Below are 23,776 nucleotides of genomic sequence, written 5' to 3'. Positions count from 1 at the left end.
ATTTGTGGGGGATCTCCAATGTTTAGGCACACAGGGGCTCTCCAAACGCAACATGGTGTCCGCTAATGATTGGAGCTAATTTTCCATTTATAAAGCCAAATGGCGTGCCTTCCCTTCTGAGCCCTGCCGTGCGCCCAAACAGTGGTTTGCCCCCACATATGGGGTATCTGCGTACTCAGGACAAACTGGACAACAACATTTGTGGTCCAATTTCTCCTATTACCATTGGCAAAATAGGAAATTCCAGGCTAAAAAATCATTTTTGAGAAAAGAAAAATTATTTTTTATTTTCATGGCTCTGCATTATAAACTTCTGTGAAGCACCTGGGGGTTTAAAGTGCTCAGTATGCATCTAGATAAGTTCCTTGGGGGGTCTAGTTTCCAAAATGGGGTCACTTGTGGGGGAGCTCCATTGCATAGGCACACAGGGGCGCTCCAAATGCGACATGGTGTCCGCTAACAATTGGAGCTAATTTTCCATTCAAAAAGTCAAAAGGCGCGCCTTCCCTTCCGAGCCCTGCCTTGTGCCCAAACAGTGGTTTATCCCCACATATGAGGTATCGGCGTACTCGGGAGAAATTGCTCAACAAATTTTAGGATCCATTTTATCCTATTGCCCATGTGAAAATGAAAAAATTGAGGCGAAAAGAAATTATTTGTGAAAAAAAAGTACTTTTTCATTTTTACGGATCAATTTGTGAAGCACCTGAGGGTTTAAAGTGCTCACTAGGCATCTAGATAAGTTCCTTGGGGGGTCCAGTTTCCAAAATGGGGTCACTTGTGGGGTTGCTCCAATGTTTAAGCACACAGGGTCTCTCCAAACGCGACATGGTGTCCGCTAACGATGGAGATAATTTTTCATTCAAAAAGTCAAATGGCGCTCCTTCCCTTCCGAGCCTTACCATGTGCCCAAACAGTGGTTTACCCCCACATGTGAGGTATCGGCGTACTCAGGAGAAATTGCCCAACAAATTTTAGAATCCATTTTATCCTGTTTCCCATGTGAAAATGAAAAAATTGAGGCTAAAATAATTTTTTTGTGAAAAAAAAGTACTTTTTCATTTTTACGGATCAATTTGTGAAGCACCTTGGGGTTTAAAGTGCTCACTATGCATCTAGATAAGTTCCTTGGGGCGTCTAGTTTCCAAAATGGGGTCACTTGTGGGGGAGCTCCAATTTTTAGGCACACGGGGGCTTTCCAAACGTGACATGGTGTCCGCTAAAGAGTGGAGCCAATTTTTCCTTCAAAAAGTCAAATGGCGCTCCTTCCCTTCCAAGCCCTGCCGTGCGGCCAAACAGTGGTTTACCCCCACATATGAGGTATCAGCGTACTCAGGACAAATTGGACAACAACTTTTGTGGTTCAGTTTCTCTTTTTACCATTTGGAAAATAAAAAAATTGTTGCTGAAAGATCATTTTTGTGACTAAAAAGTTAAATGTTCATTTTTTCCTTCCATGTTGCTTCTGCTGCTGTGAAGCACCTGAAGGGTTAATAAACTTCTGGAATGTGGTTTTGTGCACCTTGAGGGGTGCAGTTTTTAGAATGGTGTCACTTTTGGGTATTTTCAGCCATATAGACCCCTCAAACTGACTTCAAATGTGAGGTGGTCCCTAAAAAAAATGGTTTTGTAAATTTCGTTGTAAAAATGAGAAATCGCTGGTCAAATTTTAACCCTTATAACTTCCTAGCCAAAAAAAATGTTGTTTCCAAAATTGTGCTGATGTAAAGTAGACGTGTGGGAAATGTTATTTATTAACTATTTTGTGTCACATATCTCTCTGGTTTAACAGAATAAAAATTCAAAATGTGAAAATTGCGAAATTTTCAAAATGTTTGCCAAATTTCCGTCTTTATGACAAATAAACACAGAATTTATTGACCTAAATTTACCACTAACATGAAGCCCAATATGTCACGAAAAAACAATCTCAGAACCGCTAGGATCCGTTGAAGCGTTCCTGAGTTATTACCTCATAAAGGGACACTGGTCAGAATTGCAAAAAACGGCAAGGTCTTTAAGGTCAAAATAGGCTGGGTCATGAAGGGGTTAAACATTCTAAAGCTATAAAACCCTCTAAAAGGTTAGTGTGACTTTCAGGCTAAGTTCACACCTTGTATATTAGGTGCTGAGTTTTGTTCACGTACGGTCAGTCAGGAAAGTTTTGCAATGCCAGTTATAACCCATGTACAGTGTTGGCGCTATTTACAGGTGAAGTTACATCAAGTTTTTCATTTTATTACCCATATTAATATTTTGGCATTTTACATTCGGAGGCAGCATGACTGAGCCCAGTTCCTAAAATGAACCATAATTCACACTATGAAAGTGGTGTAAATCACAGCTGTGTCACAGTTATGACACATGTACTGTATGGAGAGCCTGTTTGTTGGGGTCTCCATGCACGCGCTGTGACTGTCACATAGCTGCGACACATGCGCGATTGATTAATTTGGGTTTTCTCTGCAGCTTATTTGCCAAGCGCTATAGCTTGGCAAATAAAAGGGAACTGGAGCAAATTCGCTCATCTCTAGTAACAACGTTTACAACCAATCCTGACAGCTTCAAACCAGTGCTTACAAGCTCAATAGCTTGTAAGCACGCTGCGTGTTCTGCTGTCTAGCAGCAGTGGTCGGTCTCTAAGACAACGGACTATAAATAAAAGTATCAATATCTCATGACCGGTTGCAAATTTTATTAAGAAGTAAATTACAAAAGTGCTTGTTTTTCCAAGCACTATTATTATTATTTATTCATATCACTATTAATTCTATGGTGCTGTACATGAGACGGGTTGACATCAAACTTCAAATACAGTTATATGAAAAAGTTTGGGCACCCCTATTAATTTTAAGCTTAAGGTTTTATCAAAATTGTTTTTTTTTTGCAACAGCTATTTCAGTTTCATATATCTAATAACTGTTGGACACAGTAATGTTTCTACCTTGAAATGCGGTTTATTGTACTAACAGAAAATGTGTAATCTGCATTCAAACAAAATTTGACAGGTGCATAAGTATGGGCACCCCACCAGAAAAGTGACATTAACATTTAGTAGATCCTCCTTTAGCAAAAATAACAGCCTCTAGTCGCTTCCTGTAGCTTTTAATGAGTTCCTGAATCCTGGATGAAGGTTTTTTTAACCATTCCTCTTTACAAAACAATTCCAGTTCAGTTAAATTTGATGGTCGCCGAGCATGGACAGCCCTCTTCAAATGATACCACAGATGTTCAATGATATTCAGGTCTGGGGACTGGGATGGCCATTCCAGAACAGTGTAAGGGTATGTGTCCTCGTTTAGGATTGCATCAGGATTTGGTCTGGATTTTTCATCAGTATTTGTAAGCTAAAACCAGGAGTGGAACAATTAGAGGAAAAGTATAATATAAACATATGCTCCACTTTTGCATTTATCACTCACTCCTGGTTTTGGCTTACAAATACTGATGAAAAATCCTGACCAAATCCTGATGCAATCCTGAACGTGGACACATACCCTAATTGTTCCTCTGCATGAATGCCTGAGTAGATTTGGAGCGGTGTTTTGGATCATTGTGTTGCTGACAGATCCATCCCCTGCGTAACTTCAACTTTGTCACCGATTCATGAACATTATTGTCAAGAATCTGCTGATAATGAGAGGAATCCATGCGTCCCTCAACTTTAACAAGATTCCCGGTGCCGGCATTGGCCACACAGCCCCAAAGCATGATGGAACCCCCACCAAATTTTACTGTGGGTAGCAAGTGTTTTTCTTGGAATGCTGTGTTTTTTGGCCGCCATGCATAACGCCTTTTTGTATGACCAAACAACTCAATCTTGGTTTCATCAGTCCACAGGACATTGGCTTCTCCAAATGTGCTTTTGCATACCTCAGCCGACTTTATTCACTCTCCCATACAGCTTCTCCTTGTGCAAAGTGCGTTGTAGAGTTGACCGATGCACAGTGACACCATCTGCAGCAAGTTGATGCTGCAACTCTCTGGAGGTGGTCTAAGGATTGTCCTTGACTGATCTCAAAATTCTTCTCTGTGTTTCTGATGTTTTTCTTGGCCTGCCACTTCTGGCCTTAACAAGAACTGTACCTGTGTTCTTCCATTTCCTTACTATGTTCCTCACAGTGGAAATTAACAGGTTAAATATCCGAGACAGCTTTTTGTATCCTTCCCCTGAACAACTATGTTGAATAATCTTTTTTTTCAGATCATTAGACCGTTGTTTTGAGGAGCCCATGATGCCACTCTTCAGAGGAGATTTAAACAGGAGAACAACTTGCAAGTGGCCACTTTAAGTAGCTTTTCTCATGATTGCATACACCTGGCTATGAAGTTCAAAGCTCAATGTGGTTAGAAAACCAAAAAAAGCGCTTTATTAAGTCAGTAAAAAGTAGGTAGGAGTATTTAAAACATGAAAACGATAAGGGTGGCCATACTTATGCACCTGTCAAATTTTGTTTGAATGCAGATTGCACATTTTCTGTTAGTACAATAAACCTCATTTCAAGGCAGAAACATTACTGTGTCCAACAGTTATTAGATATATGAAACTGAAATAGCTGTTTAAAAAAAAACAATTTTTATACAACCTTAAGCTAAGTTAAGCTAATTAGGGGTGCCCTAACTTTTTCATATAACTGTATTGTCATTTACAGTAAACAAACTAACAATGACAGACTGATACAGAGGGACGGGGACCCTGCCCTTGCGGGCTTACATTCTACAGGACTATGGGGAAGAGAGTTGGGGGGGGGGGGGGGGGGGTGTAAAAACACCAAAAGATGACTGAAACATCCATAAAGAATGTAAAATATCAAACCTTTATTATACAAAATACAAAAACCGGTATGGGAAAACTGGGCAATTCCACATAAAACCAAGGGCACAAACGCAGAAGGACCCACAGGACCGGTGAGACAGAGGAATCCCACAATATGGGTATAATTATATCCCAAGTCAAGGAATCATTAGCCAAGGATGTGAATTAGTCAATGTTTCTAGGCCACAGTCGGCAACCTGTCCAACCATAGAAACTGAATCAGTCACACTAGAGCTGTATATCATATATAGTATACCATGAATGCCTAGATAAATAGATGATTGGTAAAGAAGAGTTTAAATTTCGGGAAGAGGCATATTACCTATATGGATGGACAGGCGCAGGCTCACTGGGTGCGTGGTTCCACCCCAACATGCGTTTCGGATGCCGCTTCTTTGTCAGTGGGCATGGGGGACATGAGTGAGGGGTTTAAAATACAGACTACGTATGGAAGTGGCACACCATGGACTGGAAGTGACGCATGCCAATGTGACAACCAAGAGCAGAAAAAGCAATAGTGTGCAAAAAACACACCATATATATACCCCCTGGCTCAAGACAGAATCAGCTGTGGAGGATATCCACTAATAAAACATAACTTTTAATATTAAATGCTAAAACCTGCACATCCAACAGGACACAAACGAAAAAAACATACAAAGTGCTCAGGTGAACCAGTGCTCAATAAAAAAGAATGGTTGGATCTCACCCAAGCTGCCGGACACTGTATACTTCCGTACGACACAGTAGAGATCCAATTAGATGAGGAGGGGCAGGGCTGAAGTAGTATGTCTACCCTGTAACCCCTCTGTAACTCCTGTCCTGACAAGGACAGGCCCCAAATGGACCTTGCTCTAAGGGACCAGCCCACCCAATATGTGTAAAGGCAGAGTCCCAAAACCTCTTGAAATGTGACAACCAACCAGCGTCTGCATCATGAATTGGGTGGTGCCAGGCAACGGAGGAGAATGCCATGATGTCAACCCCTCCACAGAGATGCGGAAAGCCGACTGGCATGGCGGGGCAGGGCGCGCACGCATGCTGGCTACGGTGCTATCACTTAAACCGAATGAATGGGATGGGCAAAGTGAAGAGGAAACTAATATGTAAAGGAATAAAGTGTAAGTACCGAATAATATGCAAAAGGATTCTAATGATATGGTTGCTGGGAATAGTATGAAGTTGATGGAAAAGCCACATTAAACAAAAAAAGAATAAAAGATAAAAAAAGAAAAAAGATGAGTAACGAGGGTGAAAAAAATAAAAGGGAACATAGTGAGGGAAAAACAAAACATGCTAAATTAAAGAACCATAATGAGAGGCAATATTTGTATCAAAGTTATGAGCTAAAGTATTAAACAGAGACTTGATATTATACAGGTATGAGGAAAGAATTATTTATACCTTTAACAATGAGAAATTATTAATAATTTTGATACAATTATGCCCACATTGGCCGGTCCTGTTTAAATTCTAAAACACAAAATATAAAATGTCATTAGGATAAAAACACGTCCAAAAAATGGCAACAGACATAATCATATAATATTAACAAATGATAATTAATGACATGTTAGTACTGGACAGATTTTTCTGATATATAGAAAACCGACATTGCATAGCATGTATTAAGAAGGCAAACCAAGTTGAGGAAACTCGTAAATATGACTTTATTATTTTACTGAACAGACTAAAATAAACAAATGGTAAAAAAAACGAATACTGAAACCAAAAAAAAAATAGGAAAGAATAATACTAATACATGCAGATGTAAATGGAACAATCCCAGCACATATCCTACACCATAACTACAGGACATATACAATCACAAATATGTAAGAGCAAGTGACAGTAGATGGTATCCAGTTCCAGGTGGTCAAAGGAAGTGAAAAGTGCATCAGGGAAAAATGTGTTACAAACCTAAAATTACAAAAGTAAGTTAAAAACAAGAATAAAAACAACAGCGGAAGTGCACATAGGGCCACGTGTACACAGTAGGATGGCAATCACAAGAAAGGGGCAAAGCTCAAATTGTCATTGAGACTGCGTGGATGCACGGTATTAAGTGTCCATATCCATCTCGCCTCGAGTTGAACAATAAGTTGTGATATTCTACCTCCTCTGACCCCTATCTCAATGGTGTCTATGGCCCTCACTCTCAACAGTTTGCTATTACACCGGGGATGCAGTTTGAAAAGATGTGGGACGGTCTTGAGTGTGGATGTGTTTTTGTGGCTCACTGCAGCTTGTATCCCAAGCACATGCTCCCTCATGTGACCCTTAAGCTGGAGTGAGGTGAGATTAACATAAATTAACGAGCATGGACATGTAGCATAGTATCTAACAGTTCTAGATGTACGTGCGATGAACGTCTTAATTTTATAGGTTCTAGAACCATTTGAAATGGAAAAGAAATTATCACGACCAACGTTACAACATACCATACAGTGGCCACAAGGAACACATCCTTGCCTAGCATTTGCATAATCCAAAAAGGTTCTTGAAGATTCACCAACGTAGTGGCTATGCACTAAATGGTCCCGTAAGTTCTTGGCCCGTCGAAAGGTTATTGTTGGTTTATCTGGTTTAAGTTTAGATAGTATGGGGTGAATTTTCAAAATGGCCAAGATATCTGAAGGGCCGCACGCATCTGTTCAGATTGAGAATCCAAAAATGAGTGCTAAGCTTAACATGTTTGGTTTTATTGTTTGTAATCTTAGTATTATACAGAAGGTTCTTCCTAGATGTATGTTTGGCACGATTATAAGGCCTTTTAATCACGTGACGACTGTATCCGCATTCATAAAATGGCAACTTCAATTCCTCTGTCTGTTTTTCAAAGTCGATCTCTGTGGAACAGAGTTGGCGGAGTCGAAGGAATTGCTTTATAGGGACCGATCTTATAATGTAGCTAGGATGGGTTGAGGAGGCATGCCAAAGCATGTTGGTAGATGTTTGTTTCCTATAGATCAGTCTTTCCCAAACTCCAGTCCTCATGGCTCTCCTCAGATCATGTTTTCTGGATTTCCATGTTGCTGCAAAAGTGGTAGAACTCCTGATACGTCGATCACCATCATCTGTGCAATACTAAGGAAATCCTGAAAACATGACCTGTTTGGGTCTGTGAGGACTGGAGTTTTGGAAACACTGCTAAAGATGTTAGTGTGAATACCACCCAACTCATTTGTCCTTAAAGTGACATCACGGAACTCAATTTTGTTTGGGTCACAAACAAAAGTAAGATGTATGTTAAGATTGTGACTGTTGAAATCATCGATGAAGTCTTGCAAATTAGATGGAGTACCCGAGGATGTCATCGATTTACGGCGTCCAAGAGAGGATGCAGTTAATTGATGCCTGTTGATCAGACAGGAAGAGGTCCCTTTCCCACAGTCTGAGGAACAGATTTGCATTGTAAGGGTAAATTGTAATTGCGAGTAAGGGTAAATTCAAGTAATTCACGTATGAGAGCCCTCATACCTAAAGATAGATTAGACATATCGAGGAAGGATTTAGTGGCCCTTATGCCATCACAATGCCACTACTAGTTTAAAGGGATTTTCCGTGTCCACTGGCCAACAAGGTGTCTGGCTCTAAAAAAAAGGCTGTCAACTTAAGGAAGGATGGCAAATCGGCCACAAAAGGTTGTAATTTGTTTTCAATTCATCGGTTGACATGTTCCAAGTAATTCCCCCTTCCTGAAATGATGGGACGTTGAGGTTGGATTTTTTGAATTTTTGTGGTTTTTTTGAAGTAAATACAATGTGGGTATGATGGGTTCATTGACTATTATTGCTGAAGCTAGTTCTTTAGTAATCAGCTCACCTTCAGAGGCTTTGGCGATATTGGGTTTCAATTGTGAATTATAGGCAGATAGAGGGTTGTATGTCATCTTTTTTGTAGCATACGGTGTTATTGAGCTGGCAAAATGCCTCCTTTTCATACATTGTCTTAGACCATACGACAATGTTCCCCTCCTTGTGTGCTGGCTTCAGCACTACATTGTGCAGATTTTGAAGGTATTGTAACTGTAGACGCTTCTCACTTGTCAGGTTGTCACAACGTATACGATGTGAGAATTCTAAGAAATTGTTAGTCACAACTTGAACAAATAGATTGATATTGGCACATGTGGAAAGAGGGGTGAATTTCTTGGAGTGCGACCTAATGGATTGAGGTACCGTATATACTCGAGTATAAGCCGACCCGAGTATAAGCCGACCCCCCTAATTTTGCCACAAAAAACTGGGAAAACTTATTGACTCGAGTATAAGCCTAGGGTAGAAAATGCAGCATTTACCGGTGAATTTCAAAAATAAAAATAGATGCTCCATACCGTTCATTATTGCCCCATAGATGCTCCATATACAACTGTGCTATATAGAATGCTCTGCACCGTTGATTATGGCCCCATAGATGCTTTTTCTAATGCTGTGCCATATATGCTCTGCACCTTTATGGCCCCATAGATGCTCCTTAGAATGCTGTGCCCCTTATATGCTCTGCACCTTTATGGCCCCATAGATGCTCCTTATAATGCTGTGCCCCATAGATGCTCCTTATAATGCTGTGCCCCATATATGCTCTGCACCTTTATGGCCCCATAGGTGCTCCTTATAATGCTGTGCCCCATATATGCTCTGCACCTTTATGGCCCCATAGGTGCTCCTTATAATGCTGTGCCCCATATATGCTCTGCACCTTTATGGCCCCATAGGTGCTCCTTAGAATGCTGCTAGTGCTGCCATAAAAAACAAAAAAAAAAATCACATACTCACCTCTGTTCTCAGGACGCCGGCGCTTTCAATAATTACCTGCTCCTCTGCGGCTCCGTCTCCAGCACTGACGCTCAGCAGAGGGCGCGCACTGACTACGTCACAGCGCCCTCTAACCTGAGCGTCACTGCTAGAGGACGCTGCAGACGGAGCCGGAGCGAGGGGCAGGTAATTATAGCGCTGCGCTCCCCTTACCTGCTGCGGCGCGGTCCCTGCAGTCCCTGGCTTCTCCGGCGCTGCAGATTCTTCCTGCACTGAGCGGTCACATGGCACCGATCATTTACAGCAATGAATATGCGGCTCCTCCCCTATTGGGGGTGGAGCCGCCTATTCATTTCTGTAATGAGCGGTGCCATGTGACCGCTCAGTGCAGGAAGAATCTGCAGCGCCGGAGAAGCCAGGGACTGCAGGGACCGCGCTGGGAGCAGGTAAGTATGACTACACAGCCCCCGCTCCCCCTCCCCTGCCGACACCCGGGTATATGACTCGAGTATAAGCCGAGAGGGGGACTTTCAGCCCAAAAAAATGGGCTGAAAATCTCGGCTTATACTCGAGTATATACGGTATCTAACTTCCTTTGTGGGTGTTGTGTGGTCAACTTGTCCAAAACTCTCAGCTCTGATTGTTCTTCCTCCGTGAGTATTAATTAATGTAAATGCTCAAAAAAAAAAAAAGATGTTTGAATAGTAAGAATTGTGCAAAAATGTGGAGGTCCTTCATGGCAGTGAAGGTGTCAAAGGTTGCAGGTGGAGAATAGGAAAGGACCTTAGATAATAGAGACAGGTCATCAGTACAAAGTGCATATTTGCTCAGGTTAATTACCTTATTATCCCTACGACTTCTCTCAGGGTAGCAAAATTTGTGGATGGTAGTTGAAATTTGGTGATTTCTTATTCATTGCCCCTGAGCGTGTCACTATTTATAAAGTGGATGTATGGGACTGCTGGCTTAGAGAAGAGATGGATGCATGTGAGGTGTTTTGTTGTATAAGTAGGCTGAGGTGTTACGGTTCTCCAATAATAAACTTTTTTCAATTGGTAATTGTCACGATCCAGTTCTGAGTTTGTGTTCAGCTTTTTTGTCTCTGGCCTGGTCATGAGGGAGTTGATCCCCTCTGCCTCACTTTGAAGCTGGCTGAGCTATTTAAGTCCTCTGCAGCCCAGTGTCAGCTATAGTTCATGCTGCATAGCTTGAGCACCTGACCTGTTCATTTGTAGTAGTGTTCCTTTTTGCTTCTGACTGCCTGTTTCCGTTTATGACTTGTTCTGACCTTTGGCTTGTGTCCCGACTTTGTCTTACTTCTCATGTTTTGGTTACCGCTTTCCCGGTAGGCTCTGACTTCTTGTTTGTCCCCGACCTTTCTTCTGACTCCCCCTGTGTACTGTGCTGATTTTTCTGTGTATGACCTTGGCTTGTTTGACTTCTCTTTCATTACCTGTGTAGTTGTTCAGTATTATTGCGCCGTGTGTACAATCTCTTTTCCTTAACCAGCCACCCTGGTGGAGATTGCACTATACTACACTGCAGCAACACATTACAGTAATCTCTTGCATCTCTCTTGAATTTTTAGAATTGAGATTTGCGTATAGTTTAGACCTTTGCGTTAAATAACTTTTCTAACTCTATTTTCAAAGTTTGCGCTTTCTCAGGGGGCACAACAGACACGAAGTTCCATTTGAGCAGCATCAATACATCTATCAAGGTCACATATCAAATCAGTATTAACTTTGATCAATAACTGCATGAGGATATTAGAGCAGCCAGTGCATGCCTCCTCCAAGTTAGCCATAAGCATCTCATCTTCCAATGTGAAAGTAGGGGTGACCCTCACCCGTAGGCCTCTAGGGATAAGTTTCCGCCCAAAATATTTTTCAAAAAATGCTCGATTCCACCAGAGTCTGGTGCGCTTAATGAGCATACTTTGTATCGAAGGGAAGAGATCAACTCACTTGCGATTGCCATTCTGCTGTGCATTGTGTTGTGAATTAGGTTGTGCCCACTTTTTGCAATTTGGACTGGGCTATTTAGTCTTGCTTTATCCTTTAGTCAGTGCCAGTTGTCCATTGTTTTTGGAGGATTCACTTCCCTGCTGGTCTCCTGTTTGCTGTGGTTTTGTACGAAGATAAGTTCTGGCTTTGTTTTTGCTGTCCACAGGCTGTAGCCCTTATAGTTCAGTGCTTTTTCATGTTTTGTCTTGTTCAGCTTCGTCTGTGAAGGATTTTGCTGCCAAGCTGTGTCTCTGGAGATGCAGATTTACCCTCCATGTCTTTAGTCAGATGTGGAGTTTTTTGTATTTTCTGTGGTGGATATTTTCTAGTATTTTAATACTGACCGCATAGCATTCTGTCCTATCTTTTCTATTTAGTTAGAGTGGCTTCCTTTGCTAAGTTCTGACTTCAGTCTGCGTATGTTATTTCCCACTTCTCTCACAGTCAATATTTGTGGGGGGGCTGTCTATTCTTTGGTGATTTTCTCTGAGGCAAGATAGGTTTTCCTTTTCTGTCTTTAGGGTTAATTAGTCCTCCGGCTGTGTCGAGATGTCTAGGGAGCGTTATGTACATTCCACGGCTACTGCTATTTGTGGCGTTAAGTTCAGGTCTGCGGTTAGTACAGGTTCCACCATCTCCAGAGAACGTCTCATGTTGCTCCTAGGCCACCAGTTCATAACAGCATTGACCACATTATCCCCAAAAGCCTGGTCCATTTGTCCCAACCAGCACTTTTCCTTGGCTTTATAGTCCATTGTTGCAAGAGTGCGACGCTTGCTTGGGCCGTGGGTTACTCTGTCTGAGTTGTGCAGTTTTTAAGGGGGTTGTCATGGCAGTGACCTGGTCTGTGACCCTTGGCGTGTAATAAAATAACGATGTAAACTTTATAGAGGATATAATGTGACGCTACCTGTTGTGTTTGGAAGTGGATGGCTGTCACTGCTTAAGGGTACTGCTGGGGCTGATGCAGCTGGAACAATTCTGCTCCCCATGGGTTGAGCGGGGCTCCAGGGCTCCTGGTACTGTTGTAAGGAATCGTGTATGTTGGGGTGCAGGACATGACTGGAGGATGAAAGGGCTGTATTTGTCTTTACCTTTACTCGATGGCTGAAGGTGGCGTCTGGGGCACTGGTATCAGATGGTAATGGAGATCTGGGTCAGCCTGGAATCAATTTAGGATCCACCTAGCCAGGTGTGTTTAGAGGTTTTTTTTACTGCGCTGTCCTGTTTGGTCTTTGCTGCTTTAAGTTCTGCTTATGTTTCTCTCACCGTCTGGCAGTTAAAATAAAATAGTACCCACATGGCTTGCTGCTTGAGCCTATTACAGGTGTCACTCCTTCGTGGCGGCTCTGGGGTGTTGCTGCGTGTTAGATGGGCCAGGAGACCTGCCCCCTGGATTTAGCTGCTAGGTCTTCAGTACCTGTGCAACCATGGAGTCTGGTTTCTGGTTTGTAGTGCTCAGCTTGGTTCCAGCTTCACTCCCCAGGTTCTCTTCTCCTCTCTTTGACTCACTAACCCCATCTCCAGGCCAGAACTTATAGGGAAGCTTCCTTGAAACCAGATGTTAGAGCTCCTCTTTCTGGTCTGGAGTAAGGAAAAAGAGTTGGATGCTGGTATTATCTGGTAAGGCGACCCCTCCTTGCTTCCAGGCATGACATCATTCCCTGTGAGGGAGGCAATGCTACTGTGGTAAGTGGACTCCTGGGGTGGCACAAGAGCGAGATCTGTGCAAATCATATCAAGTAGATACTAATTGTTTATTGTCGATGGTCTAAATAATTAATTCCTCGTTGGCTGTATAATATAAAGTGTCTGTTTAATACTTTAGCTCATAACTTGACTAAAAATATTGTCTTTTATTAGGATTCTTTAATTGAGTACGAATTGTTTTTCCCTCACTATGTTCCCTTTTAGTTATTTCTGCCTTATTACTCATCTTATGTTCAAATTTAATTTGGCTGTTTCCCTCCAATTCACCCTAGTCACAGCAACCATATTATTCCATATTATTCTAATCTTTTTTGCATATTCTTCAGTACTTACATGTCATTTCTTTCCATATTAGTTTCCTCTTCACTTTGGTCTTCCCATTAATTCTGTTTAAGTAATGGCACTGTGGTCAGAATGTGCGACTGCTCTGTGTCACCGGTACTATGAGTCCTTTTCCGTTTGTGTACTTTGTTTTTTGTGTAATTGCCCACCGTTTTCCCATACTTGTTTTTGTCTTTTGTCTAATAAAGGTTTGATATTTTATATTATTTATGGACTTTTCAGTTGGTTTTTTTTTTGTGTTCCCCTCCCCCCCAACCCCCCTTCCTCTCCGGTCTCTATGTTTGACAACGTGTCCACATTGTTGTCCATCACTAATGTTAGTATATGATTTTGACATATATGAATATATGTTTTTCTCTTTAAAATGCTATGGTATGCTATGGTTATGGGGAAAGAGTGTTACAACCAGGATGGAGGAGACGTGACTTAGCTTATGCTCCTATGCCACCAGTTCATGATGATGTGGGGCATCTGTCTCAGGTGGTAATGGAATGTGGACCCACTGGATCACAGGGGGGGGGGGGGGGGGGGAGCTGAGGTCTGTAGCAGCTGAGCATGTGGGCAAGGTGGTGACATGCAGGACTAGATGACACCGCACAATTTTATGTATGAAGAAATATAAAGTTTACTTAGACAAAGTCACGATCCAGAACATCAGATGTAATGCTTGTCTCTCGATTCTGCACATCAGGGAAGGGTGGACAGCAGATGTCAGACGATGGCAAGAGGTCATCTCTGGTTGTTGCAGTGCAGGGTCTTCTGTCACGGGTATATCAGGAGAATCTCTCTCTCAGGTGAAGCACTGGCACAGCAGGAGAACATTAGACACTGATCTCAGGCAGGTGTCATTACAGGGTGGACCCCAGGGCACAGGCAAAATATGGATAGCATGGATCCTGGAACGCTGACCTGGAAGCTCAAGACATTGGCTGGTTTGATCCAGGACACACAGGCTGAGCCGTCACTAGGAAACAAGACTGTAGACTTTCCAGGAACACGAGTGGGACCGACTCTCTGAAATATCAGCTGGACCATGGACTGGATATTAGGACGCAGGTGGGATATTTGGTCTCTGGACAATAGACACGGCTCCAGGTACCAGACAGCTGTGGCCAGACTTTGGACATGTGATACAACCTAGAAAGGAACTCAAGCGGTACGGTACAAGCATTGCAGTATGGGACTGGAGCTGGATGGAGCTTGCACAGCATAGTAAATGCTCAGCAGGAACACTGGACTTTATCCAGCACTGGTTTATTTTTAAGATACAGGTTACAGGAAACTTACAGTCACTGGGTATGCGTTCAAGACACAGAAGGAATTCAGAAACATCACGTAGCAGGAATCCACATTCAAGGCAAGGATTTTGTTTTCAACACATGTACAGGACAGGTCCAGGGACAAAGATATGAAGTTTCCTAGAACCGATAGCAAGCAGAGCAGGAGCTGAAGACCAGGCAGACCAAGAGCAACATGGAGGACCAAACACACACGGTTATGTTAAGAAACCTAATGAGAGGCTCTGGCAATGGCCAACAGGGAAGAGGAACTTTAATTAGGAGCTGCCCCTCAACAACAGGCTGGGGACAGCAATTCAAGGGTGCACTCTGTCCCTAATCAAATCAGGGAAGGTGTTGCTGTGTGCATCCTAGGCACATACAGAAACAAGTACAGCGTAGGCAGCACAGGAACTGAGGCTTAAGGTACCCGGCAGCTGCAAAGTTGGCCTCATGTGGAATTGCTTATGTGGATGGTTGTGTAGTGGAGCAAAGACATTACAACACATGTCCAGCTATGCAGCAGAGCAATTGAGCTGTATCTATACAGGTAACAGTTAACAGTATTGTAGCTGATTAGGGGGAAAGGAGCAAAGGTTAAGGGTACAGTCACACAGTGGCATTTTGATCGCTACGACGGCACGATCTGTGACGTTCCAGCGATATACTTACGATCTCTCAGTGTCTGACACGTTAGTGCGGTCAGGGACCCTGCTGAGAATCGTACGTCGTAGCAGATCGTTTGAAACTTTCTTTTGTCGTCTAGTGTCCCGCTGTGGCGGCATGATCGCATGGTGTAACAAGGGTGTGCACGATATTGTATACGATGTGCGCATAGTAACCCACGGCTTCCACATTGCAAATACGCCATGAAATTATTGTTCCAGTGTCGTACATTGCAAAGTGTGACAGCAGTGTATGACGCTGGAGCGATATTGTTACGATGCTGGAGCGTCACGGATCGTGCCGTCGTAGCAATCAAAATGCCACTGTGTGACGGTACCCTAGGAGGCCAGAAATGTGGAGTAACGCTGGGGAAACAAGCACAAAGACACTGGTGTTTCAAGGTGACAGTAGGTTGGGCATTGTGTTAGCTTTGATGGTGTTGAGGTAGCTGTGCGGTTATCACAGGTTGTAAGTTTTTTGCAAAGATGGGTTTTCAGGTTATGTCTAAAGGATCCAAATGTGGTGTATAATTGGATGTGTTGGGGTGGCGAATTTCTGAGGATGGTGGCTATTTGTGCCAAATGTTTGGATGAGGAGCATAAGTGTGGAGGAGAGAAGGAGGTATATGAGGACTGGAGATTAATGTGAGGGAAGATACCGATAGCTTTGTTTGTAAAGATATGTAGGAGAAAGGTTTTGGGTGGTTTTGCAGCGTTGTTAGTTTAAACTGGATATGCTGGGAAATTGTGAGCCAGTGCAAGGATTTGCAAAGAGGGGAAGCAGGAGTGTAGTAAGAGAGATTGATTAGTTGGGCAGCAGAGTTGAGGATGGATTGGCGAGGTGTGCGAGTGTAAGAGTATGTCTCCCTGTTCAGTATTTGTTGTCAATTGTGTAATGTGTCCAGCTGCAGTGTCCAATCTGCCTCGGTTGTACGTTACAGCATAGTTGCTTTGATTGTCTCCAATCTCATCTTTACTATGTGTTCAAAGATAGGTCCAGGTGTTTTGACACCAAAGGAAGAGAGGATGTGTAGTAGGAGGCAGTGGTCGTAGGCAGAGGACAAGTGTAGGAGGAGGAGGAGTATAAAGACTTGTTTGTTAGCTTTGGCTGTAAGGAAGTTGGTAGGAATTGTGGTCAGGGCAGACTCAGTGGAACGGTTGGGACGGAAGCTAGATTGTTGGTTGTGGAAGAGAGAATTAGATGTAGATTGAGAGGAAAGTTGAGCATTGATGCGTTGCTTAAGGAGTTTGGAAGCTGCTGATTTGGAAGTGTCAATGGGGTTGTTGAAGTTACCCTTGATGATGGTGGGAATGTCAGCAGACAGAAAGCAAAGAAGCCAGGTGTTTGTTAATGACATAGAGTTGATTTTTGACAGAGTGTGCATTATCAAGGGAGCAGGGTGGTGGTTGTGAGTGCTATCCAATAGTAGTTGTTTAAATGTTGCTTGATGATGTTGTGTTGTGAGCTATGAGCTGAGGTGTTTGTGGTTTGGGAGATATGGTTGTGAAGCAGAGAGAGGGATAGAGTTTGTTTGTTTTTGTTGGACCAAATGGAAGAGTGTGTTTAGCAGTGTTTGAGTAAGTGTCTAAGAAGAGTCTTACCCTGTGGTGGTTCTCTTGCTGGTTCTATTTCTGGTATTATTTCTGCTGCATACTTCGACGACATACTTCACGCACAGACCACGGTCACACAGACCTACACCACTGCATTTATACACAACTAATGGCACAGGAAATGCAGCCCAGCTGAGATGAGGAGGAGGAGGCTCAACAGGAACTCCAATTCCACACAGGAGGAGACAATTACTCATTACTGAGCTCAATGCTGACAGCAACTGCTACCAAAAAATTTGCCAATTGAAGGCACATGTGTATGAGAAACCTGCAGGTGTAAAGCAGCCACACACATGAGACCAGTAAAGACACAAAAAGACACAAAGTGCTCAGCCAAATATGAGTAAAGATATTATTATTTGAATTCAGATAGCGCCAACAGATTCCACAGCGCTTTTGCATTTACAGATGGGATTTGTACAGACAATAGACATTACAGCATAACAAAAATCACAGTTCAAACTAGATACCAGGAGGAATGAGGACCCTGCTGCTCGCAAGCTTACAATCTATGAGGAAAAGGGGAGACACGAGAGGTGGATGGTAACAATTGCTTTAGTTATTCGGACCGGCCATAGTGTAAGGCTCAGGTGTTCATGTAAAGTTGCATGAACGAGTTAACTGCCTATGTAGCAGTACAGACACAGAGGGCTATTAACTGCATAAAGTGTATGAGAACATGATGCGACAAACCCAATTATGTTTGGTTTGTTTTTGAATGGCCCACACAGGGATCGTTAGGTTAATGCATTGAGGCGATAGGCCAATCTGACCAAATGAGTTTTTAGGGCACGCTTAAAACTGTGGGGATTGGGGATTAAGCGTATTAACCTAGGTAGTGCATTCCAAAGAATCGGCGCAGCACGTGTAAAGTCTTGGAGACGGGAGTGGGAGGTTCTGATTATTGAGGATGCTAACCTGAGGTCATTAGCGGAGCGGAGGGCACGGGTAGGGTGGTAGACTGAGACCAGGGAGGAGATGTAGGGTGGTGCAGAGCCATGGAGCGCTTTGTGGATGAGGGTAGTAGTTTTGTACTGGGTTCTGGAGTGGATGGGTAGCCAGTGTAATGACTGGCACAGGGTAGAGGCATCGGTGTAACGGTTGGTGAGGAATATGATCCTGGCTGCAGCATTCAGGACAGATTGGAGCGGGGAGAGTTTGGTAAGAGTGAAGCCGATTAGTAGAGAGTTACAATAGTCCAGACGAAAATGAATAAGTGAAACAGTAAGAGTTTTTGCAGAGTCGAAAGTAAGAAAAGGGCCAATTCTAGAAATGTTTTTGAGATGCAGGTAAGAAGAGCGAGCCAGTGAGCGGATGTGGGGGGTGAATGAAAGGTCAGAATCAAGGATGACCCCAAGGCAGCGGGCATGTTGCTTGGGAGTAATGGTGGAACCGCACACGGAGATGGCAATGTCAGGCAAAGGTAGGTTAGTAGAGGGAGAAAACATGAGGAGTTCAGTTTTTGACAGGTTCAGTTTCAGATAGAGGAAGGTCATGATGTTGGAGACAGTGGTAAGACAATCACTGGTGTTTTCTAGAAAGGTAGCCGTGATATCGGGAGCAGAAGTGTATAATTGGGTGTCGTCAGCATAGAGATGGTACTGGAAACCAAATCTACTGATTGTTTGTCCAATAGGGGCAGTATACAAAGAGAAGAGGAGGGGGCCTAGGACTGATCCTTGAGGAACCCCAACAGTAAGGGGAAGGTGAGAGGAGGAGGAACCAGCGAAACATACAGTGAAGGATCGGTCAGAGAGATAGGAGGAGAACCAGGAGAGAACGGTGTCCTTGAGGCCGATGGAGCCGAGCATAGTAAGAAGGAGCTGATGATCCACAGTGTCGAATGCTGCGGAGAGATCCAAGAGAATTAGCATGAAGTAGTGACCATTACATTTAGCTATTAATAGGTCATTTGAGACTTTAGTGAGGGCAGTTTCAGTAGAGTGTAAAGAGCGGAAACCAGATTGCAGCCAGAGACAATATCTAGTTCGAAAAATGGAAACAAACACTCAAAGGGTATGTTCACACATACAAGTTACTGATGAGAAATCTGGAACTGTCAGATCAGAACGTGTCCAAAAAAGATCCATGGATTTAACACAAAGCCAAAAACATTCCAATGAATGGCAATGATTTTGTGTGTCAACTTAATGATTTCACATTTACGCTTCCATAAACAGCTCATCCAACATAGATGTTTGGAAACTGCAGAAAATGCAGATGCAACTAGTGCGCTCCCCTCCTAGAGTGACAGGAATGGGTTTTGTCCAGAAAAAGATAACAATCCTCTCAAGCGTTCGACCCTTCCAATTGAGAGAATTGTGCAGCTGCACTTGAACACAAAGACCGTGTCGGCTTAACATTTCAACGCTCAACTTAATAGGTTCCTTTCAGGCTCAAGAGGAAAAGCTCGCACACAAAGAAGACTCTGTGCAGACTCCTGTCACAATCTAGGTAGCATTCGCAGCCTTGGTGAAATAGGATGGGCAGGAATGAAACTTGCTTTCAAAAACAGCGCCACACCTGGCCAGTGGTTGCATCCGCTATTGCAGCTTAACTTCATTGAAGTAAATTAAACTGATTTTCAGGACAAAATAAAAGCAAAGGACAAGTTTCTCAAAACCATCGCAATGCTATTTATTAGTTTATCGACACGTGCAACTTGTAACCCACCTCTTACATTGCAACTAGTCGCAGATAATATGGTCATGTGACAAAGTAATTCACAAAAAGCCAACCCTTCTGCCAGACCACATGCACCATCGTTACCTGAGAACAACAGCACAACATTTGGGATCTTAATGTAGCATGGGGGCCAAAATACACAATCGCAAGGGGATTGGCCCATCGGGCACAATTTTAAACATATTGACAAGATAGGACATAAATAGCCAAAAAAGTGGCACTGCTGAGACTGCATTAGGACTAATTACAATCCACTCATAGCCTCCGCTACATGTTTCACCCTGACTGGCTTCATCAGGGGCTGGAAGCTCACATTTCCACAGAGAAAAACAAACCTAACCTAGCTAGTGGCCTGCAGCCAGTAATCTAGAGGAATATCCCATAGAAAAGTCCAAAAAAAAAAGCTACGCGCCGATACCACCTGCATTCTTTAAATTCATACCTGTTTGACCATATTCATTTTTGACAAGAAAAGTCAATAATGAATCACATTATCCCTTAACTTGAATACATTTACCCTCTGCATAATCTGTTACTATAATTTCTCATCCCTAAAGGGTTTCATTAGAGACCAAATTTAATAAGCTTCGAAATTAGACACCACCCAGACAACAAGTAAATCTCTCAACAACTAGTCTTCTAAAAAGAGAACCTGTAACATGTCAAAAATAACAAGTTTTCGTCTCTTATTTGATTCACGATGCTCACCTGAATATTCATTCTTTTGGAGGTCTTAAAAAACCACCAATTTCAAATATATGGCCCTTTGGATTTAGTGCCCAGTTTTAAGATCTTTACAAAAGATCCCCCCTACTCTGGAATTCTCTACCACAACATATCAGACTCTCGCCTACCGTCAAAACCTTCTAAAAGAACCTAAAGACCCACCTCTTCCGACAAGCCTACAACCTGCAGTAACCACCGATCTACCAAACCGCTGCACGACCAGCTCTACTGTATCCTCATCCATCCCTTGTAGATTGTGAGCCTTCGTGGGCAGGGTCCTCTCTCCTCCTGTACCAGTTGTGACTTGTATTGTTTAAGATTATTGTACCTGTTTTTATTATGTATACCCCTCCTCACATGTAAAGCGCCATGGAATAAATGGTGCTAGAACAATAAAGAATAATAATAATAATAACATGACTCACAGGATCCTCTGGGGCGGTCTTTAGGCTGCTCTGCAGAATTTCGCACAAAGACACCCCCTTAGTAAAGACTAGAAAAACTACCACTAAATAAAACAAAAAATAATCTCTGAAACCATATGGAAAATTTTGGCAACAAAAAAAAAAAAAAAAAACTCAAGGTAGCAGTGAGAATTAAAGAAAAGCAAATACGTCACAACTTAGTAACATGATCACTGGTCCTTTGGAAGAATTGGAATATGCTACATATTCAATTTAAGAGTTTACAAAATTAACATTTTAACATTTTTAAGGATACCCAGATGATCTTCAGAAGACCATCACTAAATACCTAAACAACAAAAACCATATAATCAACATATATGTACAATGTACTGAAAAGGAATATACATCTAGATCGACAAAAATACTTTTATATCACAGAGACCAGACACACACATTGAGACGCATCTTCATTAATATATAACGCACCGTATTTGAATTCATTGCCCCCAACATCATGGCACCGGCCAAGATTCAGATCCCTTCTAAACAAAATATGCTGCGCTCAAAACTATCTTCTAAGAGGGCGCAGGAGCGGACCAACATGTGCAAAGCTCAAGTCAGATCGGTCAAACGTCAAACGCTTCTACTTTTCAGCTTCACGCATTTCATCAAATTCTCAACCCGCCTGCCACAACATTTCAACCTCGCTCAGATAGCTCCATATTCAAAACAATGTACATACCGTAGACAACTTTCAGCGCTGGCCTACAAAATTAAGGAGGACTCGAGCCCAAAACAAGGAAGCAGCTCTCACGAGGAGTGAGGTCGTCATGCAATAGTAAGTGTCCTCACAATTTTAACAAATTTTAAAAAAGGCACGTAATAAAAAATGAAAAAAACAAACAAATTCACATTAAATGTACCAAGCGCAAGGTACTGCTGCCCATTTTTGGAATTTCACATTGTTAGGCGGTGCAGACTAAAGTGGCGTTCACACCTTGCAGCAGAGCTACTACATTTTGGATGCAATATTGGAAAAACCATGACATTCGCCACAACTTGAAAAGACAGCCGTAAAGTCTCTTTACGCAACCCAATAAACAGCCAAACGAGCAGTTCAGAAAAACAAAGTCATGTGGCCATTGGCTGTATGTGGTCTTACCCTAAAGACAACTTCAAATATCCAGGAAACAAGATCAGAGTACAGACTGTGAATTTCTAGACTCGCCGTGAGTCTCCCCACCTACATAGGCATGTATGACACTATTAAGTTTGGGTCAGGTAACCCGTGATCTGTACTCGGAACATGATATCTGGATGTTTGAATTACACTTAAAGGGAACCTGTCACCTGAATTTGGCTTGACCAGTTTTGGGTCATATGGGCGGAGTTTTCAGGTGTTTGATTCACTCTTTCCTTACCCGCTGGCTGCATGCTGGCCGAAATACTGGATTGAAGTTCATTCTCTGTCCTCCGTAGTACACGCCTGCGCAAAGCAAGATTACCTTGCACAGGCGTGTACTATGGAGGACAGAGAATTAACTTCAATCCAATATTTCGGCCAGCATGCAGCCAGCGGGTAAGGAAAGGGTAAATCAAACACCTGAAAACTCCGCCCATATGACCCAAAACTGGTCCCGCCAAATTCAGGTGACAGGTTCCCTTTAAGAGTTAGAACTCTCTCTGGTCACAATCACCTCGCTGACTGATTCTCAGTTAACTCAAACAATACACCCTACAACACAGAAACTATAGATGGCAAACACCACCCGATGTTTCACAAAACAACAGATACAGGCATAATTTTGAACAAAACATACATGCATTTACATAACAAAAAAACAAAACAGCCCATTAAGCAACTTTGCACATGTTGGTACTGATGTTGAGTGAAGAACGCCTCACCAATCGCACAGCGCCACCGCCTCCGCATGCAGAATCATCATTACAATGTCGGCCCCAATCATCTCTCGCTGTATACGTGAAAGCGCTGAGTGGCATCATTAACCCGCTCTTACGCTGGACTAAGTAGACGGATCTTGGTTACAGACACAGAGAACGGCAGGGAAATCTTATTACCGCTTCTCTCCAGAAAGGTCACTTGCTTGTTAACTTTCCCATTGCTCGCTTCCACAAAACTGACGAGATCTAATGGTATTTAAGTTAAATGGCTTAAAGATGGGAGATGGGGGGAACAACCGAGGACATCAATTTAGCCCTTTCCGTCGCTGTGACAATGTGTTTCTCCAACACCGCTCGTCGTTTGGTGGAAGGCCCCAGTTTGGAGTCGAGGAAAGACATCTCATCTCGTCAAGAGCAACATTTCACTTAATTCCTTCCCCGAGATGCAGAATGACACATGATTCATTGGGACTACTGCTGAAATTTGCAATTTGACGTGAGCTATAGGGTGGAAAGGATGACGAGATAGCTCGGCTACAGTTGTCCCATCGAGAGCTAAATTGCTCTTCCACCACATCATCTATGGCTTGGTAGTCTACAGCCAAAAGAAAATCCTTGCCAGAGAACCTCAAACACCATGGGGGGGAGGGCATGCCATAAGATTAGTGTAGACCAGGGTTTCCCAAACTCCAGTCCTCCCGGACCCCAACGGGTCATGTTTTCAGGATTTCATAATGCTGCACAAGTGGGAGAACTCATACTTCCCTCACCTGGGCAATGCTAAGAAAATCCAGAAAACATAACCTGTTGGGGTCCAGGAGTACTGGAGTCTAGGAAACACTGGTGTACGCTGATTGTGCCAGACATTG

At 42.9% G+C, this 23,776-nt stretch overlaps 1 protein-coding gene across 4 annotated transcripts in view; it reads left to right on the top strand.

The window, feature by feature from the left end:
• WWOX (WW domain containing oxidoreductase) overlaps positions 1-23,776 on the top strand; it is a 1,078,647-nt gene that overhangs the window by 1,042,838 nt on the left and 12,033 nt on the right. The window lies entirely within an intron of this gene.

Source organism: Ranitomeya imitator, chromosome 9 (assembly GCF_032444005.1).
Source record: "Ranitomeya imitator isolate aRanImi1 chromosome 9, aRanImi1.pri, whole genome shotgun sequence".
NCBI classification, from domain to species: domain Eukaryota; kingdom Metazoa; phylum Chordata; class Amphibia; order Anura; family Dendrobatidae; genus Ranitomeya; species Ranitomeya imitator.
The sequence above is the reverse complement of the archived record's forward strand: the minus strand, read 5'-3'. Positions and strand labels throughout refer to the sequence as shown.